Source organism: Aotus nancymaae, unplaced genomic scaffold (assembly GCF_030222135.1).
Source record: "Aotus nancymaae isolate 86718 unplaced genomic scaffold, 86718_ANA_hifiasm-v0.15.2.pri h1tg000155l, whole genome shotgun sequence".
NCBI classification, from domain to species: domain Eukaryota; kingdom Metazoa; phylum Chordata; class Mammalia; order Primates; family Aotidae; genus Aotus; species Aotus nancymaae.
Window position 1 is genome coordinate 4,234,952 of NW_026988570.1, and position 19,770 is coordinate 4,254,721.

Consider the following 19,770-nt stretch of genomic DNA (forward strand, 5'->3'; position numbering starts at 1 on the left):
TACCAGAATTGTTTTTCTGGTTCCTTCTCATTTGGATAGGCTATGTCAGTGGGAAGATCTGGGGTTCATGGCTGCTGTTCAAATCTTCTGTCCCATGGCTTGCTTCCTTGATGTAGAACTCTCCCCTTTTTTCTAGGGATGTGACATTCTGAGAGCTGAACTATAGTGATTGTTATTTTTATTCTAGCCACCCAACAGGGCTGCCAGGCTCTGGGCTGGTACTGGGGGATGTCAGCATAGAGTCCTGTGATGTGAATCATCTTTAGGTCTCTGAGCTGTAGATACCCTCACAGTATTTGGGCTGTCTCCCAGGTCCTGCAGGAGCAATCTGCTTCCTTCAGAGGGTCTGCAAATTCTCTCTGAACTCCTGGTCTATTCCTGCAGTAGTTCTTGGAGCAAAAGTTCATGATATGAGTCTCCACATGCTATTCTGTTCATCCTAGTGGGAGCTGCAATTTAGTCCTCCTTCTTATTTGCCATTTGTTTTGGAATCCATACTGTCTTTAAGAGTAATTATGTTTAGAAGGATCTCAGTTTATTGATTCAGGAAAGCCGCTTCCTTGTCATTCTGGCCACATCCCAGTAGACAGGAATACTTTAGTGTTTGTGACCAATCCTCAATGAGATTCTTGTTACGGCATTGGTGCACTGCTATCACTTCACAGGTCCCTCCTTCCCTAGAAATCCCTACAAGAATCTAATGTGCCTAACACAGAAATCCCTTATTTGTTTTTATATTGCCACCTTTATGATACACTTCTTAGATTCATATATATGTACATTTGTATGACTGTGTAGTACATGCATGTGTGTCTGCCACTGTGCTCATCTATTCTGTCCTACTGGTTTATTCTGTTTCTTGGTCTAAGTGACTGTGTTTGCACCAGCACTGTGCCTTTTATACCTAATTATACTATTTATTACCATGGCTTTGTAGTATGTTTTCAAGACATCTTGAAAGACAAAAGCCACTTATATGACCTTCTTTTTAAAATTTTAAAAATTTAAAAATTGAATTCATTATTTTACCATATAAATTTAAGAATAATTTTGTTTAATTATGCAAACATTCTAACTGGAATTTTTATTAAGATTGAATTGATTTTAAATTTGATGAAAACTGACATCTTGTCATCCCATCTAAGAACATAAGAACATGAAGCAGATTTGCCTTTATAAAATGTAGTGAAGTTTAAAATTTTTCACTGTGAAGTCTTGGGACAGGGCATTTTAAAATTTTGTTCCTGTGTGTTTTATACTTTTGCAGTTATCATCAGTAAGATCTTATTTTTAATTATCTTTTCTAGTTGACTATTGCTCTTATAGAATAATGCTGCTTATTTTATAAGGTGATATTTTATCTGGCAACTCGCTGAAATCTCTTATTCTATTAGTTTAATTTTGTTTTGTTCCATAATATGACAGTTTTTTTTAAGAAATTTTGAGACAGAGTCTTGCTCTGTCCCCCAGGTTGCAGTACAGTGGCACAATATCAGTTCATTGCAACCTCTGCCTCTTGGATTTAAGCGATTCTCATGCCTTAGCCTCCCAAACAGCTGTGACTACAGGTATATGCCACTTTGCTTGGCTAATTTTTGTATATTTAATAGAAATGGGGTTTTGTCATGTTGGCCAGGCTGGTCTTGTACTCCTGGCCTCAAGTGATCCACCTGCCTTGGCCTCCCAAAGTGCTGGGATTATAGGCATGAGCCAACATGCCTGGCTAACAATCTTATCTCTTCTCTTTCTTTCCACTTACTTCTTTTTCTTTTTGTATGATGTTGAATAGACCTACCTATTTTAGCCTAGGTAATCGTAAGATAATATTTGACTTACAGGATATTAAAAGATATGTGCCTATAGTTTCTCCATTAATTGTGATGATTATTGTAGGTGTTGGTGTAAAATATTTATTGATTTGAGGAAATCCTGTCCTAGTTCTAATTGGTAAAATTCAGTTTTAAATCCCTAGTGTTGAGTTTTTTCAAAGTTTCTTTACAGGCCATCTGTATTGCCTCCTCTACAACATGAAACGATGAAAATATCACCCGTCACTGCTCTTCACCACACCCACTCTCTTTCTCACTTCATGTTTGTATGACTTTTGCATTGTCAAAGTTACTTATTTATATTATATTTTATGACTAAAATGAAATTTTTCATATACTTGCTTTTGTTTGATCATGAAATTTGGAAACAATTTTTAAAATTTTATAATTATAAAATACTGTTTACTCTAGAACCAAGTATTATGACTACATCCTAAGGTAAAATAATGAAATTTTATGTCACTAAGCCTTTCTTACTCAAATGCAAAGTTGCAAGAGGAAGGTAGAATATTTTCTATATTTTTCAGTTATTCGCTATTATTCTTTTACTTTTCTTCATGTTTATATGCTGCTTTTTTGAAATGTGCTTTGTTTTTCTTGATTTTCTAATTGCGTTTAAGTATTTCTAGACAGACACACATAACATTCATAATAAACAATAATGTCTTCCACATCTTAATTGTATTATGTCTCTATTCAATGGACCCCATATTTAGTCCTTGAAAATATTTTCTTCTTACTACAAAAAACAATAAATATGTGAGATGATTGATCAGCTCAATTTAGTCATTCCACAGTGTATACATACTTTAAACCTCATGATGTAAGCAATAAATACAACTTTTATTTGTAAATTTAAAAAGTTAAATAAACTTACTCTCTAAAATATATATATTTGGATATATGTACACATATATTATTTTTCATAAACCCTCTGATTCAGTGTAATTTGGACAGATTCCTGTCTTTACCTGCCATTCAGTTGTCATTCTGATATGTTTGATCTTACACTTATGTTTCTTGGATTCCTGAAGTTTCTTTTTTCTTAGATTACCTTAGAATGATATTCACAAGTAAATTTTCTTATTTCTTGCATGCCTGAAATTTGTCCTTGTAATCCTGTTGACTGTTTGATTTGGTTTTCTAGGTTCAACATGTTGTGTCCTTAAAACTTTCTAGGCATTAGTTCCTATTTTCTAGAATTAAGAACGCTAAAGAAAAGTTTGATAGTATTCTCATTGTCATTGACATGGGGGTTGCAGTCAAATAGTGAGAAGCCTTGAATATGGAAATAGAATTTTTTCATACTTCAAAGAATTTTTGTTCAATAACAAAATTATATATCTAACTCTAAATATGTGTGTATTTATTTTTGCATATGGAATATAGCTTCATTGCAAGAAAAAAATCATTTGAGACAGAAACTTAAAATAACCCTGAAGACAGCCTCCCTGCATTTTGGTTCATATAGATAGACCTGTGAACCTGGAGGCATCCTTCTGGTCGGTGTTTTCAGAATGTGCTCTTATATCTCTCAGAATTCTCTGACACAGAAATTTTCTGAGGCGGTAACAGATGAACTCTTCAGCTTTCTTCTCTCCTCTGCTCTGGTAGACAGAAAGCTACTGCTGATACTGTGTGGATTGCATTGGGCTTTCCTGAAATATTCCATTCATACAACCCATATCCCAGGTTCCATCCTTAGCCTATGATCCAGCTTCAACAGAGTGGCATGTTCAAGACTGCTCTGTGGTGTTTCTCCTCTCACATTAAAAATTCACACCCTCTTAGCCAGCGCTAAGAGGCCTCATGGCCTGGCCCTCCCCACTTTCCCTCCCTCTGCACTATGCCCTGCTTCTTCCTCTTGCCCTCAGTATTCTCCCCATCCCCCAAATTTAGAACAGAAGCTGGCACAAAGTATCAATATTTGTTGAGCAAATGATTCAAATGAGTTAAATGAATTAAAAAGGAAATTAAAAACTACTGCTATATGCAATAAGGAGCCATTAAAATCTCCTAAGTTGTTTTTGGAAGTATGTGAGGAGTATATTTTTGGGAGTATGCCCTTTTTGGGAATATGTGAGGTCAGCTCTCTAAATATATATTTATTCTAGAGTGTTTCAGATTTTTTTTTTTTAAAAGTATGTATTCCTTTGTTCATGAGGGCCATCCTCCCATCTTGTTCTCATTTACTTAAATTTTTTTTTAACCTAACATTGATTAAACATTTTTGGATGTGTGCAGAAGAGGTAAGGAGACAGAGAAAGGGGATTTAAAGATGTGGAGACAGCGGCAAGAAAGATTGGAAGAAACGCTCCCACACAGTCTATTTCCCTGCAAAAGGAGGCGCTGCCTGCAGCATGGCTTGTGGGTGTGGTCAGGCCAACTCAGGATGTGGGGAGGGGGGCACCAGGGAGCAGACCCTGTTCCAGGATCAGAAGCCGTGACCCTTTCTCCTGAGCCCTAGAAAACTGGGATTGCATCACTGCTCACAGGAAAGTCCCCTCCTCCACTCTATGGCAGTTACACACAACACAAACCATTTCCATATTTGTCTTTCTTTCTTGATCTTGTGAATCTTTTCTCACTAAATTCAGCTCACATCTATCTTTTGTGCTTTCTTGTGTGTAAAAGTTATCTTGGAAAGCAGTCTGTACATTTTAATAAAAATAACCATTGTTTTTGATACCAAAGTCTTAATTTTTCTGGTAAGCCTTCTTACCTTGCAATGAAAATGACAGTGGGAGAGAGATGAATGGCCCTGTAGTAATTAGCTCAAGGAGTTCAGATGGAATAAACCTTTCCCTTGCATTTTGGTGCCCCCCAGCAGAGCTCTGCTGAAAAGATGCATTTCGATTGCTCCCAGAAGTCTGCTTTTAAAATAAATGTTGGGATATGCATGTAACTGCTGCAATGCAAGCCATCTCATTCGTTGGGTTCAAAGTTGCAGCATTGTTTTGTGAAATAAGAGAGTTCTTTATTTGACTGCTATCCTTCTTTGCTGTTTACAAGTGTGGGTACTTTGATGGTCTAGGAGGAGAGTGTGTGCTCTTAATGAGCACTTGTGCACTCAGCCATGTGCAGCAGAGGAGAAAGATTTTCCTTTTAAAATCAAGCATCGATTACAAAAAGACAACAACAACAAAAACTTGATATGGAAGTCCTGAAGTGGGAAAGTTTGTCATCCTCATTATTTCTTATTGCCAAGAGGATCCCAACTTAATAACATTTCACTAGCAGGCACACCAGTAAAACATGTCTGGCAGAAACAGAAGAAAAAGCCAGAGGTGGACACAGCTAATTGTATTTATGTCAGGTTTTGGGAATAATCAATATGCCTTTGCTTTATTATTTATATCTAGTCCAGCAGATACACACCTAATGCTCAATATTTTTCTTTGCATGTTTTATTGGTGGAGCTCCTGCAGCTCTGTGCAAATGCCTTACCAAAGAAGAAGAAAGGATTCTCTAAATGATTGTGCTGTTAAGCGACACGTAAGCTTAGAGAGCCGGATAACTACCTTCTGCAACCATGGTTTCTTTTTCTTTTTATTATAATCCTCTGTTCTTGAGCCACAGTCTCAGTTGGGAATTTGAAGTTCCAATTATCTTTTTATGTTCCCAAAGTTGAATCATCACCTACCCCAATATTGTTGTTCTTTTAAGACACTAAGTTCCTTATTAAGGAAAGGTTACTCTCCTGTCTGGGTGAGAACTATGGTGAGAGATAAATAACCTTTTCATATGAGGCCACTAGGCTGAAACCATTTGTGTTTCACATAGAAGTGATGTCTTCTAGAGAAATCTCAGGCAATCAGGGCTAACACCCACACCTCCTTTGCATGGAGGGCGCTAGTGGGGGGCTCCTGGTGGCCCTGGCTCTGCTCAGTGCCATGGATTCCCCTGGCACATCACCACTCCCCCAGAGCATCCTGTCAACCACACCTTCTGATAGTGGTGTTTCCACTGGTCCTGCACTGCCTGGGCAGTGGTGTTTTTCTTTGGATTCTGGCTTCTTTTGCGGTGACTGACGTAGCTTCCAGCACCTTCTCCTGTTGTGGCTCAAACCTGCTGAGACAACTCATTACTGCTGTCTTATACTGGGGTAGGGACCCAATGTGGAAGAAGGGAAAATTACCCCTGCTTTGGCTTTGGAGAATGGACGGATGGTGTTGACATTTTAATGACTTCTTTGCAACCTGCCATAGGAAATCTGTTATAATGTGGCAGTCAAGGCTCTTAACAATCTGTCCTAGAATTTCCGTTCTATTCTATTTCCTTCAATATGCCTTATACTTTCATACGCTTCTCCATATGCCCTGAACATGCCTGTAAGCTCAGGCTTTTACTCCTTTGCCTACTATGATTTCTCTCATGTCAAGGTAGGGGATGAATGGGGAATAGCAGATCTGGGGTAAATCTGCTATTTCTCAGGACATGCTTTTGAACTGGATTTCGGAGCCACTCATGGCAAGGAGCCTACCGTCTTCCCCGGTGACAACAATAACCTGGTGGGGACAGTGTCAGGTCACAGCTCCCATGCATCCTGTCTTCTCTGACTCCTGACTCAGGGAACCCTTATATTCCCAATGGGGTTCCTTAATGGGGCCTCACATCCATCCCATACCCAACTTCAGGTCGCAGAATGTGAGAACTCAGGATGGCTTATTTGTTCAGTGGGTGCACAGAGGCCTGTGCTCAGAGACAGCCAGGCCAATGGCCAGCCATGGCGTGGATGGCTCCTATGTCCAGGCCCACTTTTTTTGATCCTGCTTTGGACAGAGCCCCAGCAACCTTGTGACATAAGACCCTGGTCATACTCTGACTTTCTGCCACCTCATCTCATAGTCTTTGCTCCAGGCTGGTGTTTGTCAGCTTTAAATGCGTTCCCACTTTTTTGAAAAGTGTCTGTTCATGTCCTTCACCCATTCTTTCCCAAGCTCAATAGTTCTCGTGAGGAATGACAGAGTTTGAACTTTATTTTGCAGCATTGCAATTGTTGCTAACCATCATAACAATGAAAGCTTTTTTTTTACTGAGCACTTACTAAGTGCCAGCTGCTCTTGTAGACATATGTCATCTCATTTAACCCTCACAGCAACACTAGGAAGTAGGAAATTTTCGATATACCTGTTTCTCAGAGAAGGAACTAAAGCCCAGAGAGGTTAAGTCACTTGCCAAGACCATGCAGAAGTCAGTGGCATGGTAAAGATTTGACACGGGGCATCCTGGCCCTGGCTGTAACCCACTACACAGGAGGAATGAGCTCAAGCTGAGGGAACAAGAGATTCTGATTTCATGGGAATCTCCCACAGCTCAGTTACCTTTTGCTCAGGCCTGTGGGGGACTGCTGCATGGACAACCCAGCCTCCATCCGAAACCTATGCAGACATGGTCATACAAACAGGACCCCAGCAGAATCTGTTGTCTCTTATCACTGACTCTTCTCTTTTCTTTCATGGGAAATCAACAGTAATTTTTGACATCTATCCTGTATTCTTTCTTATGGATATTTGAAAAAATAGTATAGTTCCTTACACAAGTAGGTTAACTTCTCTGTAGAGATCTACCCTGTGAAACTGTATTTTCACACAAAAACTAGGATATCTTTTTATATACCCATGGCATTTCTGGGCACTTTAAATTTGTCTTACAATGTTCCTTACTTTGTGGATCACTTGTTTCCATTTTCCTTTTAAGAGCTGTTAAGGTGCTCCATTAGAGATATTGTAAAGAATGTAAAATGTTTCCTGTACTTTGTGTAGTTTCTTTAAAAACGTGATATTAATCAGGCAATGATAAAAAATTTCTTGGTAAATCTAACTGGGGTGACACTTTGATGTTTAAATCAGTATTTTAAATTTAAAAATAATTATATGATATGTTGTGGTATGTTTGATTTTTGACTTAAATTTAATATTTTATAGTTTTTTTAAACTTCAGACTTGCAAACAATATTGCTTATCAAGATTTTAATTAGTTTCAACTAAGAAGCAGAAGGGTTATATAATTGCAAGCTGCCTTTACATATTCCATCTCGCCAACCTGTAGTCAGTATGAAAAGCTGGATTATGCTAATGTTTGTGATGCAAAAAGACTAGCTTATTTCCTAGCCGGTGGAAAAAGCTAGTGTATGTCTGTGTTATGTTTAATCAGGGGACTTCATTGCAAAATAACTGAGTCCAAGGTGTTGGGTACTTCAAAATCCTCCCAGGTAACTGGAGTGGAGAGAATGGGGTTAATTGCCCCTTGGGCACTGGAATGAGGGAATATTGTTGTCCCCTCACAGAGGGCCCACCTTGACACCCTGCTGGAAACGTCAGACAGTTTCTTCCCTTCCCCCAGGGACCTTGTGCTTTCTTGCACACTGGACTCAGTCAGGAGCATCTCAGCCCATCAGGCATGCTTTAAATTATGTTTAACCTGGCAACCTAGCAGAGTTCAGTGGACCGCACCAACAGTCCTAGTTACTCAGGAGGCTGAACTGAGAGGATTGCTTGAGACCAGGAGTGCGAAGACAGCCTGGGCAAAACAGTCAGACCCTCTCTGTAAAAACAAACAAACAAACAAACAAATAAATGAAATATAAATTGGCAACTGTTAGCTCACACACAAAATTATTATTTTTATATTTTTATTGTTTATATATATATATTTATTGTACTTTAGGTTCATGTGCAGATTATGTAGGATTGTTGCATAGGTACATACATGGCAATGTGGTTTGCTGCCTCCATCCCCCTGTCACCTATATCTGCCATTTCTCCCTGTTATTCCTCCCCACTTCCCTACCTCCTGCTGTCCCTCCCCTATTTTCCCTCAACAGACCCCCAGTGTGTGATGCTCTCCTCCCTGTGTCCATGTGTTCTCATTGTTCAACATCCACCTATGAGTGAGAACATGTGGTGTTTGCCTTTCTGTTCTTGTGTCAGTTTGCTGAGAATGATGGTTTCCAGATTCATCCATGTCCCTACAAAGGACACAAACTCATTGTTTATTATGGCTACATAGTATTCCATGGTGTATATGTGCCACATTTTCCCTGTCCAGTCTATCATCGATGGGCATTTGGGTTGGTTCCAGGTCTTTGCTATTGTAAACTGTGCTGCAATGAACATTCGTGTGCATGTGTCTTTATAATAGAACGATTTATAATCCTTTGGATATATACCCAGTAACGGGATTGCTGGTTCAAATGGAATTTCTATTTCCAGATCCTTGAGGAATTGCCACACTGTCTTCCACAACGGTTGAACTAATTTATACTCCCACCAACAGTGTAAAAGTTTTCCTATTTCTCCATGTCCTCTCCAGCATCTGTTGTCTCCAGATTTTTTGATGATTGCCATTCTAACTGGCGTGAGATGGTATCTCAATGTGGTTTTGATTTGCATTTATCTAATGACCAGTGACGATGAGCATTTTTTCACATTTGTTGGCCTCATATATGTCTTCTTTTGAAATGTGTCTGTTTATGTCCTTTGCCCACTTTTGAATGGGTTTCTTTGTTTTTTTCTTGTAAATCTGTTTTAGTTCTTTGTAGATTCTGGATATTAGCCCTTTGTCAGATGGGTAGATTGCAAAAATTTTTTCGCATTCTGTTGGTTGCTGGTTCACTGTCATGATTGTTTCTTTTGCTGTACAGATGCTCTGGAGTTTAATTAGATCCCATTTGTCTATTTTGGCTTTTGTTGTCATTGCTTTTGGTGTTTTAGTTACGAAGTCCTTGACTATGCCTATGTCCTGAATGGTTTTGCCTAGTTTTTCTTCTAGGGTTTTTATAGTGTTAGGTCTTATGTTTAAGTCTTTAATCCATCTGGAGTTAATTTTAGTGTAAGGTGCCAGGAAGGGGTCCAATTTCTCCTTTCTGCACATGGCTAGCCAGTTTTCCCAACACCATTTATTAAACAGGGATTCCTTTCCCCTTGCTTGTTTTGGTCAGGTTTGTCAAAGATCAGATAGTTGTAGGTGTGTGGCATTGCTTCCAAGGCCTCTGTTCTGTTCCATTGGTCTACATTTCTGTTTTCGTACCAGTATCAAGCTATTTTGATTACTGTAGCCTTGTAGCATAGTTTGAAGTCAGGTAGCGTGATGCCTCCACTTTGTTCTTTTTGCTTAGGATTGTCTTGGCTATGCAGTCTTTCTTTTGGTTCCATATGAAGTTTAAGGTGTCTTTTTTCCAGTTCTGTGAAGAGGGTCATAGGTAGCTTGATGGGGATAGTGTTGAATCTATAAATTACTTTGGGCAGTATGGCCATTTTCACAATATTGATTCTTTCTAACCATGAGCATGCAATATTTCTCCATCTGTTTGTGTCCTCTTCTCTTATTTCATTGAGCAGTGGTTTGTAGTTCTCCTTGAAGAGGTCCTTTACATCCTTTGTTAGTTTTATTCCTAGGTATTTTATTCTCTTTGTAGCAATTGTGAATGGGAGTTCACTCTTGATTTGGCTCTCTTTTGGTCTATTATTGGTGTATAGGAATGCTTGTGATTTCTGCACATTGAATTTTGTATTCTAAGACTTTGCTGAAGTTGCTTATCAGTTTAAGGAGATTTTGGGCTGAGGCAGTGGGGTTTTCTAGATATACAATCATGTCATCTGGAGACAATTTGATTTCCTCCTTTCTTAATTGAATACCTTTTATTTCTTTTTCTTGCCTGATTGCTCTGGCTAGAACTTCCAATACTGTATTGAACAGGAGTGGTGAGAGAGGGCATCCTTGTCTAGTGCCAGATTTCAAAGGGAATGTTTCCAGTTTTTGCCCCTTCAGTATGATATTGGCTGTGGGTTTGTCATAAATAGCTTTTATTATTTTGAGATACGTTTCATGGATACCTAGTTTATTGAGAGTTTTTAGCATAAAGGGCTGTTGAATTTTGTCGAAGGCCTTCTCTGCATCTATTGAGATAATCATGTGGTTTTTGTCTTTGGTTCTGTTTATATGGTGGATTATGTGTATAGACTTGCGTGACACACAAAATTATTAATGCAAAAAGACACAGCTATTTCTTGACTTGGGCACTCATTACAAGGGGAGTTTACTTTGTCATAATTGATCAGTTTCTGTAATTAGGATTTCTGCACTTTTCTCTATTAATGTTATACCTAAATAAATGTGATTTTATTAAAAATACATGAGAAAAGTAGTATTACACATCATCAATTTGCAGCATCCAAATGTGTCAGCTGAGGGAGCAGTAAGAGTATTGGGGCCCTACTCAGTGGAAATGCTCAAAGTGTCTATTTACATATAAAACTGGTGAATAATTTTCTCCTCTTGTCAACCTTTGGCTCTACAGTTGCTTAACTTGCCCCAGATCCTATCTTGCTGCCTCTCAATTCTGAGCATGTTCAACATAAAGGAAGCCGAAATCTCATCCATTCAAATCAAGATTTGCTCTTCAAGCTAGAACTTGAATTTTCATCCTTTAAAAGATAGTCAAAATATTATTGTGAATATGTTCTTTTAAAGCCAGATTCTTTTTTAGGGAGGTTGTTCCAAAATTTTTTTTATAAAAGCATCCAAACTGAACTTTGAGATTTCTGCCACTGCTTGTAAGGTATAAGCATGAAGTCAACTTAAGCTGAGCAGGTTACACCATTTCAAGTTTTATCCAAGAAATTCACTTTTTAAATAAAAAGCAATGGATTTGGGTAGACAGTGTTGGATTTCTGAGTCATTAAAAAAAGAGAGAAATAAAGACAGAAACAAGTCTAGGAAGCTGCCCTCACTGGATCAATTGATAAAAAGTAATATTAAAAAAATGTGACTTGACATTCAAAGAAATAAACACTGTAATCTCAATATATCTGAGATAAGAAATAGACACTTCTTTCTTGGCTTTGGGCAAAGTTAAGTTGCAAGGGGAAAACCATAATGGAAATTGATTCTTTTTGATCTTTTGTTCTTCTTTTTTCCCTTTTCTTCTCTCATTTTATTCTTTTTGTTCTGTTCTGCTTTCCCTTTTGTTTGCCTTTCCAAAAAGACTATCGTGATTTAGAAACTCTCATGTGAGTTAGTAGGTAAGATGAATTTGTTAACTATTTACTATCTTTGCCCTATCTGATGGACTCTACTTTGCTTTGACAAGTAACTTAGGGGGGTATATTTCCTGAAGCAGTGAAGAAAACATGAAATGGTGAGGTCTGAGACCAAAATCTGCCTGGGAGAACTTATGATTTTGTAATGCCAGAGTGCCCTTTGCCTGTCCTTGCCTTGCACTTAGCTGTCCTGATTTGTATAAAAATTTATACAAATTTTTGCATACAAGCCCTTTCCCTTCATAAAAGCACAATATAAAAAGTAAATTTCTTGCATGTCGATTCTAGTTTGTGAGTGCAATTAGGATTTAACCTGCAATTTCATTTGGGAGAGTTTCTGCATGAATGGAGAAGTCAGTGGAGACCAGGGCATTCTGTACAATGTCTGAAGGACATCCTTGGTCTTTTTACTGTCCCTCCTCAAAGGAAACAGGGAACTAAGCCTATGATGGGGTGTGGGTCACCCAGTGACCTGGAGACATTGGATAAACACTCTAAGACCTTGTATGCTCGGCTGGATAAACAGAGACAATGACAGATGCCTCTTTTACAGTTGTTATGAGGCGTATAAAGTACCCAGCCTGGGCATGTTGTACATACTCGATAAATGTTTGTTCTTATGATCAGGAGGCCACAGATCATCTTGACCTTAGAGCACAAATCCTTTGAAACCCAGGGAAAGAATGAGAGTTGATTTAATGACACTACTGTGTTTCTGGCTTCTATATAGCTGTCGATTCTGTCCCTCTGTACCTTTTGCTTATGTGTGTGCCCTCGCCCTTTTAATTATTTGCTCAAGCATCAGCTTCATAGTGAAGCCTACGTTGACTCTCTTACTTAAAATTCTCAGTCCAACCCCATTTATCCCAATTCTGCCCCTGCCCCACATCCTGCTTCATTTTTCTCAGTGGCATTTATCGCTTTTTAAGGACACCATATAACTAATTTATTTGTTAGGTTGTTGTCTGTCTCAGCATTTATATGTGAGCTCCACGAAAGCCAGACGTGTTGCCTGTTTTGTTTTTGTTTTCACTGCTGAATCCTCCGTGCTCAAAAAGAGTAGCTGACGCATAACAAGAGCTCAATAAACACGTGCTGACTGAATCAAAGGATGTGTGTCTCTAGGACAAAATCTTTTCAGTAGCGAAGCTGAGATACTTAGGAAATGGTGACAAAATTTTGCCCATATTTTACCTCATCTCAACAGAGTTTGGATTTTAGAGAAGATCCAAGTTCAAATCCTCGCTCTTCTACTCAGAGTGTGACTTGGAGCAAATCAATTACCCTCACTGGTTCTCATTTCTTTTGTTTGTATTGTAGGGACAATAATGGTACTAGGATTAAGTGAGAATATTGATTTGATATGAGAATATTGATTTGAAAGTGCTTGGCATAGAGAGAAACTTTAAAAATGTCAGATTCTTATCCTTTTGACCTGAAGAAGTCAGTATACCTTGAATCAAATGACACACACACACAACACACACACACACACACACACACACACACACACAAAAGAAGAAGAAGAAGAAAAGAAAAGAAAAAGGAAAAAAGAAAAAGAAAGAAAAGGTAAACTCCAGTACTGGGCCAGTCCACATGCTAGGATGTTTCATGAAAGCTGTAAGCTGCCCATTTAATCAGATCTTTGGAGGATCTGATTCATAGAGAAATAAAAATAAAAGTGGTCTGGATGCCATCTTAAAGATGTCTATACCGAAATTTCTGGAAGCTGTGAATGTGTGTTATGTGGCAAAAGAAACTTTGCAGAAGTAATAAAGATGTGAGCCTTAGAATGGGGAAAGTATCCTGAGTTATCCATATTGGACTGTTCTAATGGCATGAACTCTTAAAAGTCAGGAACTTTCTCTGGCTGAAGGCACATAGAGGAGGCAAAAGGAGCAATTAGAGAGAGGTGAACTGTCAGAGGACTCAATGAGCCATTGCCAGAAGGAACCACATGGAGAACATACAAACGAAAGAAGGCAGCCTCTCAGCGTAGAGACCAACTCCAGCTGTCAGTGAGCAAGGACACAGGGACCTTGGTCTCACAACCACAAGCTACTCAATTTGGCCAACCACCTTCAAAATATTTTAAGTGGATTCTTGCCCAGAGAATCCGCTAGTAGACAGTGCACCTCTGTTGACAGTTATATTTCAGCCTTGAGACCCTAAGCTGAGGACCTAGCTGCACCCAGCCAGGCTGCTAACTATAGAAACTGTTGAGAATAAAGTTGTGTTGGCTCCTGAGTTTACAGTGATTTGTTATGGCAGCAATAGAGATATAATTTTAAAAGCTCCAATGTAGTACACTTAAAATGAATGGATTTTATGCTATGTAAATTATTCCTTAATAAAGCTGTTTAAAAAAGGAACAACAATGATGTAAGATTGCCCTTTCACTGATCCTTTTCTGAACTGTCCCGATCAGAACTGGCCATTCTTCTTTTCTTTCTTTGCTCATGACTCTGCTACATAAGTCAGTTTTGGACATGCCTCCTACACCCAGCACACTGTAAGTTCCTTGAGATATAGGTATACCTGGGCATCCAGTACATAGTTCAGCAGATTTCCTTGCAAAATTGAATGGAATTGAATAAGATTGTGAATAGGACTGAGCCTATAAAAGTCGTGAAGTGGCAGGGGCTCATTTTGGGCTCCCTGACACATGTACGTACAACTATTTCCCTTAGTTTCCAGCAGTGTACAGACTCTACTATGAACTCATCTTTTCCCTCTGTATCTTGTTCATAAAAAATTTGCACTGAGTTCAAATGACTGATGCCTTAAGGTACTTCCCTGGAATATTTATAATTTTATAGAGACCAAAGTGCTCAGGTACAGGGAAGAATATCTGAAAGTGGAATTGTGAAATTCAGAGCACAAGAGGAGGATACATAAAAAGGAAATGGACCTTTGAGCACTGTTGAAACCACTCTAAATAAGTTTGCCTACATCACATTCCTATAAGTCCAGGCTTACATGTTTGTTATGCTATCATCTCAAACTAGGTTTTTTTTTTTTTTAAGGCAGCACCCTACAGAGGCCTCACTGTGGCAAAGTGTTGCCATGTTCAGAAAATGTGGCAATATATCCAGTATGATGGCATTGCTAGGCCTGACTGATTGCTCCTGCTGGATCTGGGGTAAGGCCTGGGTCAAGATGGTCCTTACCACAGGAATTGTTGGTTCAGGTCTGGAGTGCTTTAGTGGTGACCAGGAGCAGGGTCCACAGATGTTCCACAGGTGCTGGCCAAGTTCGTAAGTCTTCACACACTGCCTGCTGAATCTTGGATCTGCATTTAGGCTCCTTTTCAGGAAGCTTAAGTAAACACATGCTGTTTGCACATAGCATGTATTTGGTGGTACCACTTCTCAAATTTTCTAAGCCAGTTTAGAACTGCATTGATATTCTAAATCAACTTTCCTGGGTCAATAGCTTAAAAATGGCAGATAAATGGTATTTATTTGCTAGCCTACCCTATCCATCCAATCATGAATTTCCCCATTCCAAAGTCTGCTTCATTCTGAAAGAACATAAGGCAGATACACGAGAGTAGCTGCAAGTATATCTCATTGTATTTTATGAAATGAACAAGAGCCACACTATTCTCCAGAAGACTAGGCACTCATATCATCACCATTCATTCTGATCTGGAAGCTTTGTTTTTGACCTCAGATAACTAACCAAACTCTATTCTGGTTGATATCTATCTGTATGTTTACAAAAAGGCTATCAAAATATTCTAAACCTTCCCTGATTCATTGTCCCGGCAATTTTCCCTGCGTCTTCAAACACTCACATACATATTCTACACCTTCATACACGTCTTTGCTTTTTCCAGGTGTTTTGTGGCTACCCGAGGGTGCTTCTCCTGTTCCGCTTGAGGAAAACCTAGTCCTCTGATTGTTTTCTGTGCTTGTGGTACTTACGCTGTTACATGTCTTGGAGTTTATGAGGAAATCAAGCAGCACTTGCTCAGCACCCGATAGTGCAGATGCTAAACTGGAGTCATTGTTTCTGCCATCCAGTTTGTGCTCACCATAAAGCCTGGAGGAAAATGTAAGTGCTTCTATTTTTACAGGTGAAGAGACACATGTTCAGGAGAAGGTGATTCCCATTGTCAGTAAGTGCAGTGTCGGGACTTGGATTCAGATTCGCTTGGCCACACAATTGTGACCTTTGTTTGGAGGTGCCGGGCAGGGGTTTCCCTGTTTTAACAGATATGCTTGAAATAAGACTTACTGTAGAAAGTCGCTAAGATCTGGTCTTCAGCACAGAACATTCCCTGTTTTTTGGAGATTCACAACACGCGTGGGAGTGATATGTTTGGTGAGGAAACCAGACCAGCAAACCTCAACTCACCTCACACTTCACTCTCCCTTTGTTCTCTTCCTCAGAACATTACAGATGGAGAAAGAGACCCAGGGGAAAAAATGCCTCCTAGTGAGAAAAGAATGCCTCTTACCTGAATTCACAAAATCCAAAACCTTGGCAGGAATCGCTTTGAAAGCCTGGGGGCCTAAGGACTTTAAAGTTTCAAGTGGAAATTCATTGTGGAGGGCCTAGTATTATTTATCTGAGAAATACAAAACACATCGAGTAGAAGCTACACATTTACTGTGTTTCTTTAACTTTATTTTAAAGTAAAAGTTTACATAAGGGCTTTTACAGGTGGACTTGGGATTTCAGTTGCCCAACACTTAGTTTTTTCCATAAAGGCTCAATCAGACTTTCCAATTACAGGTATTTTTGTTATCACTATTCTTGAAACACAGGGATTACTACTGCTGTGTATCGCTTTTTTAGGTGCTTCCTTGGCAGAAGGACCCATAGCCAGTGGGGCAGAGGAGCTCCCTGTGTCCCTGACTGTGGTGTGGGAGTCCAGCCACGTGGTGCTGACGCCCACTCCTGCCAAGATGCAGCCCCTCTGCCCTGTGCAATGAAGCCCTGCACAGAGCCAAGTGTCGGATCTGTCAACATGTGGCATGGTTGGACTCAAGTTTCCATTTTTATCACTGGAAGCAATTTTAATGAATACTTAATACTGGGGACAAGATTGAAAGGAAGAGATGTTTGACTTAACTAGCGAATAAAGTATCAAGTGTATCATGGCCTCCTGATACGAATGTACAGTTCTCGTTGAAATTGAAATAAGAAAATGCTAAAATTGGAGGTACTGGTAGACTCTTTAAACTGAATGATGCAAAAATTCTTTGGAGTAAAAGAAATCACAGGATAAACAAAGCACATGTTCTTCCTGGGACACTTTGATTTGATGTAGGGCAATTTAGAATGTTTTAATGGAATTCAAATATGCATGGAAATGTTATGTAGCAGAGTGAAAGATCAGAGTCAATTACAATATCATAATTATACACTCAAGCATGCATACACATGCTCACATGCACGTGGGTTTTCCCTCTCATGTTTCCTTAACCAAGGCTCTAGGGCTCTAGGGTCAAGCCCAGTTGCCTGAGTTTTCACTGAGACATGAGGAATAATATGAGAGAAGGAGTGAGGCAGCATTCACATGCTTACTTCTTTGTCTTACTTATCTTCCCTTTCCCTGTTCTCCCAGCCCAGGCTGGGCAGGCTGAACCTTGGAGAAGGCTCACCCAGGAAGGAGCAGAGGAAGTACAGAGACTGTACTAGCCTGGTGAGGCAGGCGGAGCAGGGTGGCTAACTGGGTGTGAAGCTGCACCCACCAGTCTTGGCTGCAGCCACTCCTAGTTCAGGTGTGGACCCGAGAAGAGCAGCAATAGGTTTCTTGTTGTGCTTTTGCTTCATTTCATTTGTGGTTCTGCCTCTATTTCTAATCTCCTATGTGTATTCCTCCTTTCTAGTCACCTTCATGTACTTTTGGGGCTCTTCAAGTCATTCGGTGCCTGCCTCACCCCTACTTCAACTGGAACATCTCCTCACCTGATCCAGACACCATTCTAGAGTCCCATAGGCTCCCTAATTTATTTTAGTATTTGACTATGTAATCTCTCTTTGAGGGACATCTATACAGTCATGCATCGATCAATGACAGGTGTACATTCTGAGAAATGTATTCTTAGGTGATTTTGTTGTTCTGTGAACATCATGAAGTTTACTCACACAAACCTACTACATGATACAGCCTTTTACACCCTGGGCTACCTGGTATGGCTTATTGCTCCTAGGCTACAAACCTGTACAGCATGTCATTATACAGAATACTGTAGGCAATTATAATACGATAGTAAGGATTTATGAATCTAAACATATCTAAATATAGGAAAGGAAATTTTCAGCTTCATTGTAATCTTATGGGGTCACCATCTTATATGTAGTTCATAGTTGACTGAAATATCATTAGGTGGCACGTGACTACATTTTATTTATTTAATTTTATTTTTGAGACAGAGTCTTGCTCTGTCACCCAGGCTGGAGTGCAGTGGCACTATCTCAGCTCACTGCAAACTCTGCCTCCCAGGTTCAAACAATTCTCCAGCCTCAGCCTCCCTAGTAGCTGGGATTACAGGCACTCACCAAAATGTGTGGCTAATTTTTGTATTTTTAGTAGAGACAGAGTTTTACCATGTTGGTAGGCTTGTCTGCTGACCTCAAGTGATCTACCCACCTCGGCTTCCCAAAGTGCTAGGATTACAGGTGTTAGCCATCACACTGGCATAACATGACTGTATTTTAAAAAGGGATTTATTAAGTTCATCTTTATTTGATAAAAACGTGTAGGAAAATATTTTTGAACAGATGAAGCTTCAGATGGTTTAACAAGAACTTTGTGTATGGTTTGGTACAATCTCCTACCCACCTTCTCAAAGTTCCAGGAAATAAAACATACAGGGAAGTTTTGTCTGACTGACTAAACAGATGGCCTCACCAGCACACAGGCATAAGTCTCTTACACACCTTCCTCAGTAATTCCACTCATTCATTCATTCATTTGACAATTCAGAAACATCATTCAGCTATTACTGCATCTCAGATTCAAAGGAAAATGAGAATCTGACCTTGTCCTTGAGAAGCCCATAATCTGGGAATAGAAAGATACTGACTTTATTGCTGTTATAGCCTTCACAAAATTGGAAGTGAAATAGTTGCAAGCAAGGCTCCTGAGTTCAAGCAGCCATGGAGGTTGTGTGGTGGTGGTTTTATGAAGTAAATGTCATGGTGACTCTGGCTCTGACAAATGAGCTTCAAGAGTTCAGGGCTGCCCCCATCAGGAAGCTATTCTTCCTGCAAAGATGAATCCTGGCTCATTGTACTGCATTCCACAGCGATCCAGATCAGATCCAGACAGGGGCAGACATGTGATCAATAAAGGTGTTACTACTTATAGAACTCCTAGCATGTAGAACACAGCCGGGTTCATTATCCTCATCATTACTGTGACTATCAAGGCACAGATGTATGTCCTTAGTCTCTTCCTAAAGAAAAACTGTTACCACCTAACCTAGCAGATATCCTTAATCCTTTATAGCTTCCAATATATAATTACTCTTAAGTCAATAATGTTTTATTCTCTTTTTTTTTTTTTTGAGACAGAGTCTCACTTTGTCACCCAGGCTGTAGTGCAGTGAAGTGGTGTGATCTTGGCTCACTGCAACCTCCACCTCCCAGGTTCAAGTGATTCTCCTGTCTCAGCCTCCCGAGTAGCTGGGTTGGAGCACAGGCACATGCCACCATACCTAGCTAATTTTTGTATTTTTTACAATACAAAAATTCTTTATTTGTTAAACAGGCCCAATAGGACTGCCACTTGCTGCAGGTTATTAAGAGTTAGCCAGAGATTCTGAATTCTGTATTTAAAACCATAAGATTCAGTTGCTTTTAAAATACTTGATATTTGGATTTTGTGTTAATTTCCTTCAGTTAGATCTAATTAGTGTTTTCTTCACCATTCCATAGTG